This window comes from Xyrauchen texanus, chromosome 38, assembly GCF_025860055.1.
Source record: "Xyrauchen texanus isolate HMW12.3.18 chromosome 38, RBS_HiC_50CHRs, whole genome shotgun sequence".
In the NCBI taxonomy this organism is placed as follows: Eukaryota; Metazoa; Chordata; class Actinopteri; order Cypriniformes; family Catostomidae; genus Xyrauchen; species Xyrauchen texanus.
The window spans coordinates 12,070,014-12,084,929 of record NC_068313.1 but is presented as its reverse complement, the minus strand read 5'-3'; positions in this window follow the sequence as shown (position 1 = coordinate 12,084,929).

Genomic DNA, 14,916 nt, shown 5'->3' with positions numbered 1-14,916 from the left:
GTTTCACCTTTTAAGTTGAATTACTGAAATGAATGAACTTTAGCACGATATTCTAATTTTTCGAGTTTCACCTGTATATGAGCTTTGCTTTACTAGGACATTATCCTTATAAACTGTGTGTAAAGTGTAATAATAATGTTTAGACTGATAATAGATGTTGTAAATAGATAAACAATTTAGAAAATATATGGTTTGTCTGTATTTTCCTAGCGACCACTGGTATCCCTTTTAAAAATTGAGAGTTTGTGGCAAATAATAATAATTGGGGCAAATTGCCCATTGTTGCCAAAGGTTTGCTGCAGGTTCACCACTACATGTGAAGAGCTACAAACTTCTGGCAAACATTTGTGGTTAATCACAAGCTCAAATGCATATGAAAATAAGGAGTGGCAAATTTGTGGCAAGTTTGCGACTAGTTTGTCCGAACTCTAGATTTTTTGTAAGGGATACTTGCAAATGAGTTTGTGATTCACCACAAATGCTTGCCAGAAGTTTGCAGATTTCACCGGTAGTGGTGAACCTGCAGAAAACCTTTGGTAACAATGGGCAATTTGCCCCAATTATGCAGAACGGGCCACAAAATGGTGCTGCTATATGCCAAAAGGGGCAGTGATATGTGATTCCCTGCCCCAGTGGGCCAGTTTCTATGTAAAATCCTGGGCCGATTTCTCTTCCAAGTCTGCCCCTGGGATAACATGAGCATTAGTAAATTCTGACAGAATATTCATTTTTGAGTCAACTATTCCTTAACTGAACAGACTGCACCTCTCCCTCTCACCTCTAACAAACTCAATTTCCTCTTACATTTCCATTTGGTTCCTGACTCTGTTTCACACTCTTGGCTATAATATATCCCATTGTCTGTAACACATTCACAGCAGACACAATAGCTTGACGAAATGAAGGTCTAATTACCTCATGCAGAGCATGATGGGCCCTGTGGTAACCCTAGAGGCACAGCCACACTAAGATGCAAGAAATTGTGCAATGGATTACTCCCTATCTGACATACAGTGTTCCATTCAGAGTGACAAGTGATGGCTTTATGGAGTTCTCCAATAAATAAGTTTAATGCAAACTCACATACACATTTTAAGGCCCATTCACAGCCTGACTGAATTGACTTACCTACAAAGGAGTATAAAATTATTCAGATTTTTTCATTATTATTATTATATATATTTTTTTGCATAAAACTATTATCATTTAAGTCATTAAGTCACTGTTCCCTATCTGTTTCTCACTCGATGTTGTGTCAATGTAGTGACACTAGGGGTTGAACTTGGGAGCCCCAATCACCTCTGATATTTGAGAAAAGGCCAATGAGAATTGGTGAGTAGAATTTGCATGCCAATCCCCCGGACATACGGGTATAAAAGGAGACGGAATGCATCCACTCATTCAGATTTGTTCTTCGGAGCTGATCAGTGCTGAAAGCTAATCCACTTGCATTCCATTCACCTCTACAAGTGTTTAAAGGCTGTTGGATATATGGCGCATTTACAGCGGGTTCTCCTTTCTTGCACAGATAAGTGCAAAGAACGCCCCTGGGCTCTTCAGCAGCCACACTAAAATAGTTTATTTTCTCCAAAAGAGTAAGCACTGACGAAAAGTGTCTTTTTAAAGATGCCTTTCCGTTTATGTGCAGTTCCTGGGTGCGGTCGTTATCTCTCTTCCTCTGATGGCCACGATCGCTGTCTCATGTGCATCAGCCATAGTCACGCTGAGACAGCATTCTTGGATGGCTCATGTTCTCACTGCGAAAACATGACCACTTAATTGCTATCACTGCTTTCTTTCACAGAGAGAAACAACTCCAGCCGCTCCCCATCCTGGTCCTTCTGCTTACATGCACAAAGCCATGGCGGTTACCACTGGGGGCAATTTGAGGGCTTCAGTGGGGGCATTTCCACCGGGTGAATCCCCACAGACCTCCCATTCCCCAACACGCTCGTTTCCACTGGTCGAGTTAATGGATGAGTCAGGCGTCTTGCCCCAGAGCAGGCTCGATGTCTCATTCAGGGTTCGCGATGAGGATGAGGTATCGATCACAGCATAGGAGAGCGGGCTTTTGCAGTCTGACGCTGAGGACTCGGCCGGGCTCCCACCATCTGGTGCGATCGCCCAGTTAGAGGCCGATGCGGAGTTGGCGGCCATGCTTGCCTAAGCTCCACCTTGCCCGGAGCGTTCGCGGCTGGACGATTGGTTCCTGGGCTCAGAGCGCCACACACAGCCATGCTCTATCCCAGTTCCTTTCTTCCCGAAGGTGCATGAGGAGTCATGGTGGGCACGTTTTTATGCCCGGTCCCATTTCATGGGTTCTTCCACTCTCACTACCCTCGATGATGTGGCAGCCAGGGGGTACATGAAGGTTCCTCGAGTGAAGCAGGTGATTGTGGTGCACCTGTGCCCACAAAACGCCGCCTCCTGGTGGAATCGTCCTAGGCTACCATTCAGGGCTTGTAAGTTCACTTCATACTTAATGGCCAAGGCTTACAGTGCTGCTGGACACACCGCCTCCACCTTGCCATGGCCATCCTGCAGGTCCACCAGGCCAAGGCTTTGAAAGAGCTGCACGAGGGTAGTTCTGACCCGGGATTGATACAGCTCCTCACGATAGCCCCTCCCTGGTGAATTCCCCAGAGGAAGGACCTCCTTTCTCAGGGACAGTACACAATTTGGCAGCCGCACCCAGACCTCTGGAAACGCCATGTCTGGCCCCTGGATGGGAAGCGATAGACCTAAGTGGGGTTTATGCATTGAAGTGGCGTCTGTTAGCGAATTGGTGCTCTTCCCGAGCTGAAGACCCACAGAGATGCGTTGGTGCTTTCCTTCTTGCAGGAGAGGTTGGAGGGGCGGCTGTCCCCTTTAAATGTGTATACGCCACACCATGATGCAGTAGTCGGTAAGTTCTTGGGAAGCACAACTTGATCATCAGGTTCCTTAGAGGCACCAGGTTGTTGAATCCTCCTAGGCCACGCCTCATTCCCTCCTGGAACCTCTCTGTAGTCTTACTGGGCCTACAGAGTCACGTTTGAGCCCTTGGAGTCAGTCGAGCTAAAAGCCCTCTCATTGAAGATGGCCCTCCTGACTGTGCTCACTTCCATCAAGAGGGTTGGGGACATGCAGACGTTCTCTGTCAGTAATACGTGCCTAGAGTTCGGTCCGCCATTCTCTCACATGATCCTGAGACCCCAGCCGGGCTATGTGCCAAAGTTTCCCACTACCCCTTTTAGGTATAAAGTGTTGAACTTGCAAGCACTGCCCCGGGAGGAGGCAGACCCATCCTTGTTGTTGCTGTGTCCATTATGTGCCTTGCATGTTTACTAGGACCACATAGAGAGCTTTAGATGCTCTGAGCAGCTCTTTGTCTGTTTTGGGGGACAGCAGAAGGGGAAGGATGTGTCCAAACAGAGGATTGCCGACTGGATTGTGGATGCCATCGCTTTGGCATACTAGGCCCAGGGGGTGCTGTGCTCCCTGGGAGTACGAGCACACTCCACAAGGAGTGTGGCTTCCTCCAGGGCCCTGGCGAACAGCGCCTCTCTAACAGACATCTGTAGAGCAGCGGGCTGGGAGACACCCCGATAACTTTGCGAGATTTTACTCGTAAAATCTCCGGGTTGAGCCAGTTTCGCCCCATGTGCTAGCCTTTCGGTAATCCCATATGAGGAGTTTTCCAAGGTACGGTGTACCTGATGGTAAACCTGTGTCTTCCCCTGGGCAGAGCTCTGTTCTGCCACCAGTCGCTGCACATGTACAGTTCCCCCCTTCCAGGTAGGACCTACCGCAGGGACTCCTTTCCATGTGTGTGTGGTACTTCCTGGTTGGTAAATCCATGTAAAGTGATCTCCACATGTTAACCTCCCTTCGGGCAGGATGTGGTCTCCACGGTGTCCTTTCTCCATGAGGGAAAGAACACCTTCCCTGGTGCAAATATGTCTTGGTCCCAGCTTTTCATTTTCAAAAGAGGAAAAAAAAAGAAAAGGTCAAAACAGCTGATGTGACCTATTCCCATTGTAGGTACATCTTGTCCCCTGCCCGTGGTACAAGGGACTATTCGACTTATGTGAGGCATTGGGAAGGTTACGATGGGGCTGTGTGCACTTGTTACTAAGCACGCTGTAGCCTGCCTGCATCTGCACCGGCGATCCATGTAACACAGTTCAGCTGGTGGTGGCATTTTGTATAGGGACCCCTAGTGTCACTATATTGACGCAACGTCGAGTGAGTGACAGATAGGGAACGTCTTGGTTACTGATGTAACGTCCATTCCCTGGAACACTGAACTACCTGCTGAAATGGCTGGGACTCTGTCTCTGCTCCTCAGCACAAACCTGAATGAGTAGATGCAAGCCATCTCCTTTTATACCCGTATGTCTGGGGAAGTGACATGCAAATTCCACTTGCCAAATCTCATTGACCTTTTCTCAAATATCAGAGGTGATTGGGGCTCCCAAGTCCGACCCCTAGTGTCACTACAGTACATCGACACAATGTCTCGTTCTCTCTATCAGGGAATGGAGGTTACATCAGTAATCAAGATGTTTTTCGTTTTTCTCTGGAACACACATGAGTATCTGAATTAATTGTTCATCATCTACATGTTTTTTTACTCATAATAGACTTTTTTATATGTACTATTTTAATAATACAAAATTCAAATTTTTCATGCATTTGAATTTTATGAAATCTTGACTTTAGATTGATAGAAGTGTTAACAATAAACCAAAGAAAATTTTAAATAATGTTTTTATAATACAGCTCTCTATTAAATTGTACAACATTAAAACATTTTTGAAGAAGATATTTTCTCCTGTCCCCATTTAAAGGAATATTTTAGCTCCATTGACAGCATTAATGGCATAATTTCGACTCGCTCCTTTTCTAAATAAAAGTAGGCAAAAATCGAGGTTAATACAGAGGCACTTACAATGGAAGTGGGGGCTTTAAATGCAGAAATGTGACACTTGTAATTTGATATTTATCATTTTAATCAAACGTGTGTAAACATTTACAGAATGTTTACATTTACTTCCATTGTAAGTACCTTATTTATTTATTTTTTTTTAAAGAAAAGAAACCAGTCAAAACAAAATTATGGAGAATGCACATTTTGCCACAAATGTTGTTGGCTTAAATTTTTTAATTCAGAGACAGCTATAAGTAAGACACTTAAAGGTTGATTTTCCAGAAAAGTATAAACACTGGCTCTGTGTTGCTATCAAAACATTGCTCTGTTTGTTTCAGCATTCCGACCAACCAGACACAGTTATATTAGCTCAGCAAATGGACAATCTGTTTGACCGACCAATGGAAGATGGGGGAAGTGATTTCAAAACCAGAAAACAGTTCAACAAGTACTGAATGGCACATCATGTTTGGTGTTGGTTATCCTGAGGATCCTCCCCACTTAAATGGCATTCTCCATAATTTTGACATCATGTGATACATGACTCAACCACACCAATTTGAGTCTTACCAGAGGAATGTGTAAATGCATACATCTCAGGTACTTCTCAGATCCTCAGGGCATAGAAGCTCTTTTAAAAGGTACTAAATTAGATTCCCAACTTTGATTTTGGAAAGTATTGTGACTAAGTTTTTTTTATCTTTAAGTTTTTTATTTGGAGCATGGCAAAGGTGGACCACCAAAGATGTCAGTAGAAGTCCTAGATGAGGTGGATCAGAGTCTGCTGGTTTTGAATAGGGCTCAAAATCAGCAGAGACCTTGCAATACAATGTTAATTTATATTAACTGATTTATTTTGTTTAGGTTTAGTGTGTAGCGATTTAAAACTGTTATAACGCAAACTTGAAGCAGTTTGCTTGAAAATAGCTGAAAACTAGCTGTAATGGGTTTGAATGAAGTACTATTAGATGCAAAGTTGAGCTTCTTTGTAGCTTCCACTACCTGTAGATATGCTGATACAGCCTCATCCATTCATGGAAACACACCACACGGCTTGCAGGAGAGCCTAACCCAACAATCATCCTTCATTTTACGCTGATCCTTCATGATGGTCTTTATCCCTTTGAGCAAGTGGCTGCAGTGTCTTTCTTCACTTCCTCTGAGCTAGTCCGGCTTATTTCCACCATTTTAAAGTAATAGTTCACCCAAAAATTTTAATTCTTATATCATTTACTTACACTCATGCCATCACAGCTTGAAATCATGATCGACAAGGAGACTGCTGTTGTCAAGATTTATAGTAAAAAAGGAATTACATTTTGTTAATGTATAATGTCGTTTGGTAATGTCATATTGGGCTCTGGACTTGAATCCCTACTAATTATAAAGTTAATTAGGGGCCTACAATACCTCAATCATTCAATCAGTCAGACACTCAACTTATCACAGTGTCAGAATGGTGTTTTAAATAGACCACAATTCACAAGCACACCTCACAAATGACAATATATAAATAAATATATACATATAAATACATTGGCAGCCAAAAGTTTGCATTAATTTACAGATTTTGCTCTTATGGAAAGAAATTGGTACTTTTATTCACCAAAGTGGCATTCAGCTAATCACAATTTATAGTTAGGACATAAATAACATGAAAAATGACTATTACAATTAGATTTTTTTCAAATTAAACGGCTTCAGAGTTCTCATCAAAAAATCCTCCACGTGCAGCTTTGACAGTATGCAGATCTTTGGCATTCCAGCTGTCAGTTTGTCCAGATACTCAGTTGACATTTCACCCCATGCTTCCTGTAGCACTTGACATAGATGTGGCTGTCTTGTCGGGCACTTCTCACACAACTTACATTCTAGCAGATCGCACAAAAGCTCAATGGGGTTAAGATCCATAACACTCTTTTCCAATTATCTGTTGTCCAATGTCTGTGTTTCTTTGCCCACTCTAACCTTTTCTTTTTGTTTTTTTGTTTCAAAAGTGTTTTTTTCTTTGCAATTCTTCCCATAAAGCTGCACCCCTGAGTCTTTATTTACTGTTGTACATGAAACTGGTGTTGAGCAGGTAGAATTCAATGAAGCTGTCAGCTGAGGACATGTGAGGCATCTATTTTTCAAACTAGAGACTCTGATGTAATTATTCTCTTGTTTAGTTGTACATCTGGTCTTCCACATCTCTTTCTGTCCTTGTTAGAGCCAGTTGTCCTTTGTCTTTGAAGACTGTATTGTACAACTTTGTATATCCTTCACTCTTTAAAACAATGATTGACTGACAATTTTCTAGAGAAAGGTAACGTCCAGCTGCAAGCACAACACTGACTCCTAAGTAAAAAAAACATTTATCTACTGAATACAGTCTGGCTAAGCGGGAACAACAAACTTAGAGTGAACACCGCAGGGCATTTGATTCCTGGAGGGACCTTTGTTCGGTTTTGGGGATAAAAACCGACCCTGAATTAGTGTTTTTCTTATTAGACAGGTAAGTTTACATAACTGCAAAGCATGTGAAATATAGTGCCATAAGGATTGATCTGTGTCATTTTAGCTAACGTGATCTTGCCTGCTAATGCTGTCGAATTGCAAGCTACCTTGCTTCGTAACTTTCAAATAATTTAATCTTCTCTTTATACTAAAATCAGGTATACAGGATAAATGTAAGCATATACGCTGGTTTCTTGATCGTAGTACAACATTAGACATACAAAACATACAATAGTGCAACAGAAAACTGTCTGGTATGTGTGTATCAGTATGCTATATTCGCTGATAAGTAGTTTTAGTTTAGTCTCTTTTAGTTTTAGTTTAAGTTTGTAGTAAAACAATCATAACTGTGTAATTTTAATTATGCTCATCAGTCAGCATGATGCCGGTGGATCACATTCAGTCTCTTTGTACGTTACGTCATTGTCTTGGCCGATGCTCGCTTGCGTCCCTATGGAGTGTGTTCACGTGTGTGAGCATGAGCAACATGTAGCTGGCTGCAGTTCACTTAATGGCCACAGGTGTCATTTATAACCAGGGTTTCTGAATCTTACATACTGCACCTTTAATGTCATTTTACACATTTGTGCCAGGTTTTTGATTATTGTCTGTGAGTGTAAATTGTACTGAGTGTAAATATTTAAAGTATATATATATATATATATATATATATATATATATATATATAAAACACATTAAAAGTGTTCTTTTCCATGATGTAGCTTCCAGATGCAACCCCTTGTGTAACAACAAAATATATCACAACTGGAAAACTCAATCCTATGCCAAATTGCATTTTCCACTGTTGAGACTTTGAAGTCTGTGGAAGTTTAAGTTTGTTTGCACAGGGAGCAATACATTTTAGTTGGAAACAACACAATAAAAATGTGTTCATGGATTGGCTGTCTTTTGTTATTGCTTTGTGTGTGTTTTAGGTTAATCTGTTTGTCTTAGGTCTTAAGTGATTTGGAAGTGAAGCAAATCCTTCCTGAATCACTTGACACACTCTTTATTCTCCCCCCAACTCAAACTCTGCCATGTGTGCGGTTTACTTCAAGTTGTGAGTTCACTCCGTTTAATTGGTTTATGATGAAAACATTTAACTCAAAGCTACAATGGTGCTTTTGGAACATATGGTGTATGATAACACGGACAATAAAATTCTGGTGGCGAATTGCTATTTTTGTTTATTGCTTTAATGTGCTTGGAACATATAGTGATTGTGACTGTATTGTCAATGACTCTATGTGACCGTTCTATATTGATGGGGTAACAAACTTGCCTTGTGATCCAATTCCAAAGCTGTGGAACTGGAATAAAAATGATTCTTCATTGTCGCCAAAGGTTTACTGCTGATTCATCACTATTTGTAGCTACATAACTACATACTGTAAGTGCAATACAATTACATCAATACTACAATAAAAGACTCATAAATAATGTGAAAGCTATTGGAAAACGTAAACCTCTAGGTTACTATGTAATTTTGCTATATTGGGCATGGTTGTAATGAACATTAGCTCATTATAGCTTTTATGAATGATCTTAACTGCTCTGTTGGAGAGCAAAAGAGCTTTAACTTTAAATTTAAAAAGCTTTAAATTTGCTTTAACAAACAGTAGAATCTACCATGGGAACCAATTTGTGCACCTGTATGTACATAGCCCCAAAAGTTATGGCTCTCAGCTGAAGTTGAAGTCTCATGCAATGGATGTTAACTAGCAGACAGCACAGGGTGAAATCCGGCAGCTATATTAGCGCACTTGTCGGGCTGTGAGAAACCCCTGTGAGCATTATATGGCTGGTGATTAAGAGAGATTTATAGATGGACAGATTTCAGTCCTTCTCATTCCTCACAGTAAATGTGCTGTTCTCCAAACTACACAGCCAGCGTTCAGCCTGTAATGGCAACATAAATCATTTAGGTTAATTAATGCTTTTTATTATTATTATTTATTTCTTATGGCACCTGTGCCTTACAAATATTACTCTGTTAACTAAAATCTTTGGCAAAAGACCATGATTTACTATTATTTTACAAAAACATGTTATTGGCCAGCACTGTATCAAACAGTGGGGGGAAAGGGGCGGTGATGGCGAGGCATGATGTAAAAGTATGGCAATCGTCTGTGTTTGGGTACTTGAATAATGTATAACATTCGAGTAAGGACAGCCAGTGGAGTTTCTGGTGCCCCGCTAATCAATAATAAAAAAAATAAAAATACATACATATATATATATATATATATATATATATATATATATATATATATGTATATATATATATATATATATGCATAGAGCAAATGAAGCCTACTATATATTTATGACCATTAAGATATTTTTGCATTGTGACATTATTTTCAGGACACTTAAGCAACATTTAGCCCCCAATTATAGCAACAGCAATACATCTGGACATTTAACTTTTTCTATTCTTATTGTTTTCAATGAGGATTCTCATTACCGCAAAACAGTATTTTGTTTTACTCTATTATAGTAACAAAAGATGCTGTTATAAAAAGTTTAAATGTAGTAACAAGGGAATACTACTATGATGTAGAAATAATAGGGCTGTCAAACGATTAAAATATTTAATTGCGATTAATCGCATAATTGTTTAGTTAATCGCGATTAATAGCAATATCTTTATAAACATGAGTGGACAAAATTATGCTTCATCCAGATGTATTTTTCAGCCATCCACGCAAAACCTACCACACCAACAGTTGAACAACAGAAAATTAACACAACACAACTCAATTAAAATTATGTTCAAAATACGGAAGTATATTAAAACAGAATTTATTCACTTCTGTTTATGGAGTTTTGACAGACATAATCTTTTCAGGAGCACAGTGGAATTAAATAGCTCTGGTCATGAGACTATTTAAACCAGTCCTGCAAAAAAGTCTGCACTGTCATTTACAATTGACAACTCTGTGCAAAATAAATAAAAAACTCCTTTTAGACCCTGGTCACAATTGTAACAAGTGGGATTTAATGGTATAACAGTGTAGATTACCTGCAGGGTTGGAGACAGCAGCCGGGAGACAGCAGCCGGGTTTCTGTTAGCTGGTAATCAGTATACTATGCTCCCTATACGCATAGTACACAGTCTGAGTAGGGCACCAACTCCCTAGGGGGGGCACCAGACTAAATACATTCACATAATCAGTAATGACTGTGATTTGGTGGTTGCATTTTCCCCTCTAACACAACATTTTTACTCCACTGATGGCTAGGTTTAGGGTTTGGGTTGGGGGGTACAGTTAATAAAATATGTACTCCTCTTCACTGTATTACAGCCTGTACAACTAAAAACAACTTGCTTCAAAACTCAATTTTGGCGCCCCTCTGTGGACAATAAAGCTGGAAAATGGAGCTCATTTACCACTTTGGCCACTGGGGGCAGTGTTTTGCATTTCAGTAAGCACAGACCGATTTTAGCTAAATAAAAGTCAACCTACTGTTTATGATTTCACTATGAGATTGTTCTTGAACAAACATGGTAACAATAGCAAATTTAGCATGCACATTTAAGACCATGATTTTTAAAGCATCTTACAATATTTTAAAGAGATTTCATATGAACGTATTATGTTTTACAGTAGAAACATAAACTATATTTTCAACAATTTTGTACTCTGGCTTTTTGTGAGGGCTCAGCTATCCTGTGTCTATACATTTTAACTCTGATTTTTTAAAGCAGTTATTTATCTTCAACTCGGTTTGCCTGACTTTGCTTGAGTGACAGATAGTGCAATGGCTCAATATGCCTTGCACTACCAGCATTTATCTTCCACTGAATGAGTTCTAGCTGCTGGCTCACCCCACACTGCACTCTAACACACTGAACCTGATCTACCCATGATCACATAAATGGGCCCCTCTATAAGGGAAGTTGGGACAGATGTGAACATTTAGAGTATGACTGCTCCTTCAATAGCACTTCATGAATTCTGCGAGATCAAGTACTCAGTGAAAGCAAGCTGACATCATGTCAAGCCAAACCCCTGAAAACATTCAATGCTGCCCCAGCACTGTCTCCCTCCTGTAATAGGTCTATTCAGCCCCGAGGTCCCTCCTGGAGGAGGGGTGAAGCTCTCCAGGGGTGTCCCCTAAAGCCAGGCAGGGTGGTCCTGTTTAGCCTAACCTCTTTGGGGCCTCAGAGGTCAAAGGTTTCAGTAGTGCTGTGTGGGAAATGTGCAGTGACAGTGGTTGTTGGAGGGGTGCCATCCTCACGGATACCCCCATGCACCCCTGCAGCTTGTTTGATTGAATGATTGCAGGAGTTAAACCGGTATGTCCAATTATTAGCATTTTGTTAGTAGCTAAGAGGTCTAGAAAACTATCTGTTAGTATTCCATTAATCTACAATTAATCTCTATAGTGGTGCTACACTGGCGCAGGACCCTTTGTGCCACTGTTCATTTATGATCTTGCCTAGGGCACAGGCCTGGACTGGCAATCTGGCATACCGGACATTTTCCCAGTGGGCCGATGCAATTTGGGGCCTATCAGGGGTGGACTGACCAGTGAGTGAACCGAGCGGGCCGGTGAGTCGGCCACAAAACGTGCTGAATGGGCCGTGATAAGCAAAAATGAGCCGCTGCGTTATGCAGAATGGACCACAAAACGGTGCCGCGATATGCAAATAGGGACAAGGACCCCCCCACCACCCCGTCCTGTATCTGCGTACAGGATGCGTGATGCAAATTTCATCATCAGCACAGTGCTCAAGCACTAAACATAGAATTTTTTTTATATCTGGATGTACTCTGAACGCACACTATGTGCATGTGCCTGGAATTATTTGTACTAATAAGTAAGTCCACAAGGTGGCTTACAGTTCTGGCAAACTTGCTGCAAATTCACTACTCATTATTTTCATATGTAAATGTGTCTTGTGGCAAACTCTTCACAAAGGTTTGCTGCAGGTTCACCACAAGTGGTGAAGAGCTGCAAATGTCTGGCAAACTATTGAGGTGATTTGTAAGCTCATTTGCATGAGAAATGATGATTGCGGCAAGTTTGTCAGAACTCCAGATTTTTTGTATGGGTAGAAGATGTTAACACAGCTAAACAACAGGAGAGGAAGGTGGAAACAACAACAGTGGATGTGCACATCAAGAGCACGTGTGTGAGGAGGTCAGGAGACATCTGCATTAGTCTGCAGGAATATAAGATAACTTTAATGGTCTAAACTCCTCAAGAGATATAGTCTTATAGCAGTCGTAGCATGCATGCACCAACCGCCAGTGTATGCACGCACACTCAAATTAACTATAGTTTGAAAGTCTAGCATTCAACTGCACATAGATGCTAAGCGTTTACGTCAAAACCTAAGTATAATTTGGGCTTTAGGGCCCAGGACTTCACTCCCATACCTCTGGATTATGGCCATTTGCAAAACCGTTTAAAACTGATCTTCTGGCCTGATCTACTAGAACGGAACCTTCTGACTAATGCAATGTCAATTCATCATCTTATTGATACCATAGTAGTGCTGGGCAAAACATTTTCCACATGATTTATAGTGTGGAAAAAACGGTAGGAACACACTGTATCTGTGTTTGGTGTGTTGGCAGCCACCCATGTTGTTTTGTTTGGGGTTGGAGGAGCCAGAGGAACAGGTGAGTAAGCTCTTTGTTTTTGAGATGTTAAAACTTTCAACACATGTTGTAGTGCTCCTCTTCTGCCTTGAGCAAGAAAGTTTATGAATTGAAAATGAAGGCAGGGCAGATGTTTCAGACCTCCCATGCTGTTAGTCGTTTCACTTGTTTGCAACAAACAGTTCAAACAGTCAGTGAAGGGACCTGATGGATTTCAGAAAAAGGTTTCAGAGCAGACACATAATGTGACTGTATCACTTCTTGGCAGAGATGGTGGTTGGAAATCAACAAAGTAAAAATAGTGAGTAATGTTTTTTACATGTTTATAGCTACAGTGTATAAATCAACATGTGCATTCAATTCCATAAAAGCTCAGGTGCTTGAAAGCACCAGTGCCATGATGTTGACTACTACAGAAAATAATTTCCCTCAGCATGAAATACAAACCAAAATCATGTTTATAGTAGTAATGCACTGACATTGGAAGTAAATGGGTACAGGCATTGCACTGGAATACTTTTTTCAGAACACTGCTTTGAAAGTATATCCACAAGACTTGAAGACATTTTATTTGTCAAAGGGATAGTTCACCCAAAAATGAAAATTCTCTCATAATTTTCTCACACTCATGACATCCTAGATGTGTATGACTTTCTTCTGCAGAACACAAATTACGTTTTTTAGATCTCAGCTCTGTTGATCCTCACAATGCGAATGTGAATGGTGGCCAGAATTCTGAAGGTCAAAATAACACATATTGTCTTCTGAAGTGATCCAATTGGTTTTGGGTGAGAACAAACCACAATATAAGGCCTTTTTCATTTTAAATCTTGCCACTGCTGTCTCTAGACACGATCATGAAGAGCGCTAGATGGTGCCATAGGAAGTGTAATTGAGCTTGAAATCAAAAAAGCCCAAAACCGATTGGATCGCTTCAGAAGATATTGATTAAACCACTGTAGTCGAATGGATTACTTTTATGTGCCCGTAACAATAGAAACCGTCTAGGTTACGTATGTAACCTCCGTTCCCCGATGGAGGGAACGAGACGTTGTGTCAGAGAAGCGACACTAGGGGTCTCTCTTGAGCGCCGATATTCACCTCTGAACTATGAAAAAAGGCCAATGAGAGTTGGAAACCAGTATTTGCATGTCCCGCCCCCGGACATATGGGTATTTAAAGCGTCGCAAATACGGGAGTTCATTCAGGATTTTTCTGAGAAGCCGGAACTGGTCCGGCCACAACAGTGGCTTGGCTCAGCGATGTGGCAGAGGAGACACAACGTCTCGTTCCCTCCATCGGGGAACGGAGGTTACATACGTAACCTAGACGTTCCCCTTCTGTCGCTCTCTCCACGTTGTGTCAGAGAAGCGACACTAGGGGTCCACTTATAAAAGTGCCATGCGCTGAGCCATGTACGTGAACTGCTGATACCGGAGCAAGCAGGTATTCTTACGTGCAGGACGACCAACTGTATCAGGCTGCACGTACCCTTCCCCAATGCCCCATTTAAGCTACCAGGATTCCTTATCGTTACCCTGGAGGGGGGAACGAGGTGCTGGCCGCCAACCTGGGAACGGGCCAAGTCTGGCCGGGCCTCTTTTCTCTCTATGTTTCTCGCATAGAGCAACTAAGGCCGGGGCCCTTACACGCATTGAGGGAAGGGGGTCTTAGCCCTTATTCAGAGGCCTGCTTAGGGCCTATGTGGAAAAGTCGGTGTGGTGGTGGATCCAGCCTCATAGAGGGGGGAACATATAGCATGGCAACCGAGGCAGCCATGACTGCCTAAGGGAAACACGGGAGTCAGCTCGCCAGAGGGGACAGAACCGTGGTGTTACACACAGGGGGAGTCCGAAGGAGGCCTTACCTGTGGAGCACCTATACCAGTACAGG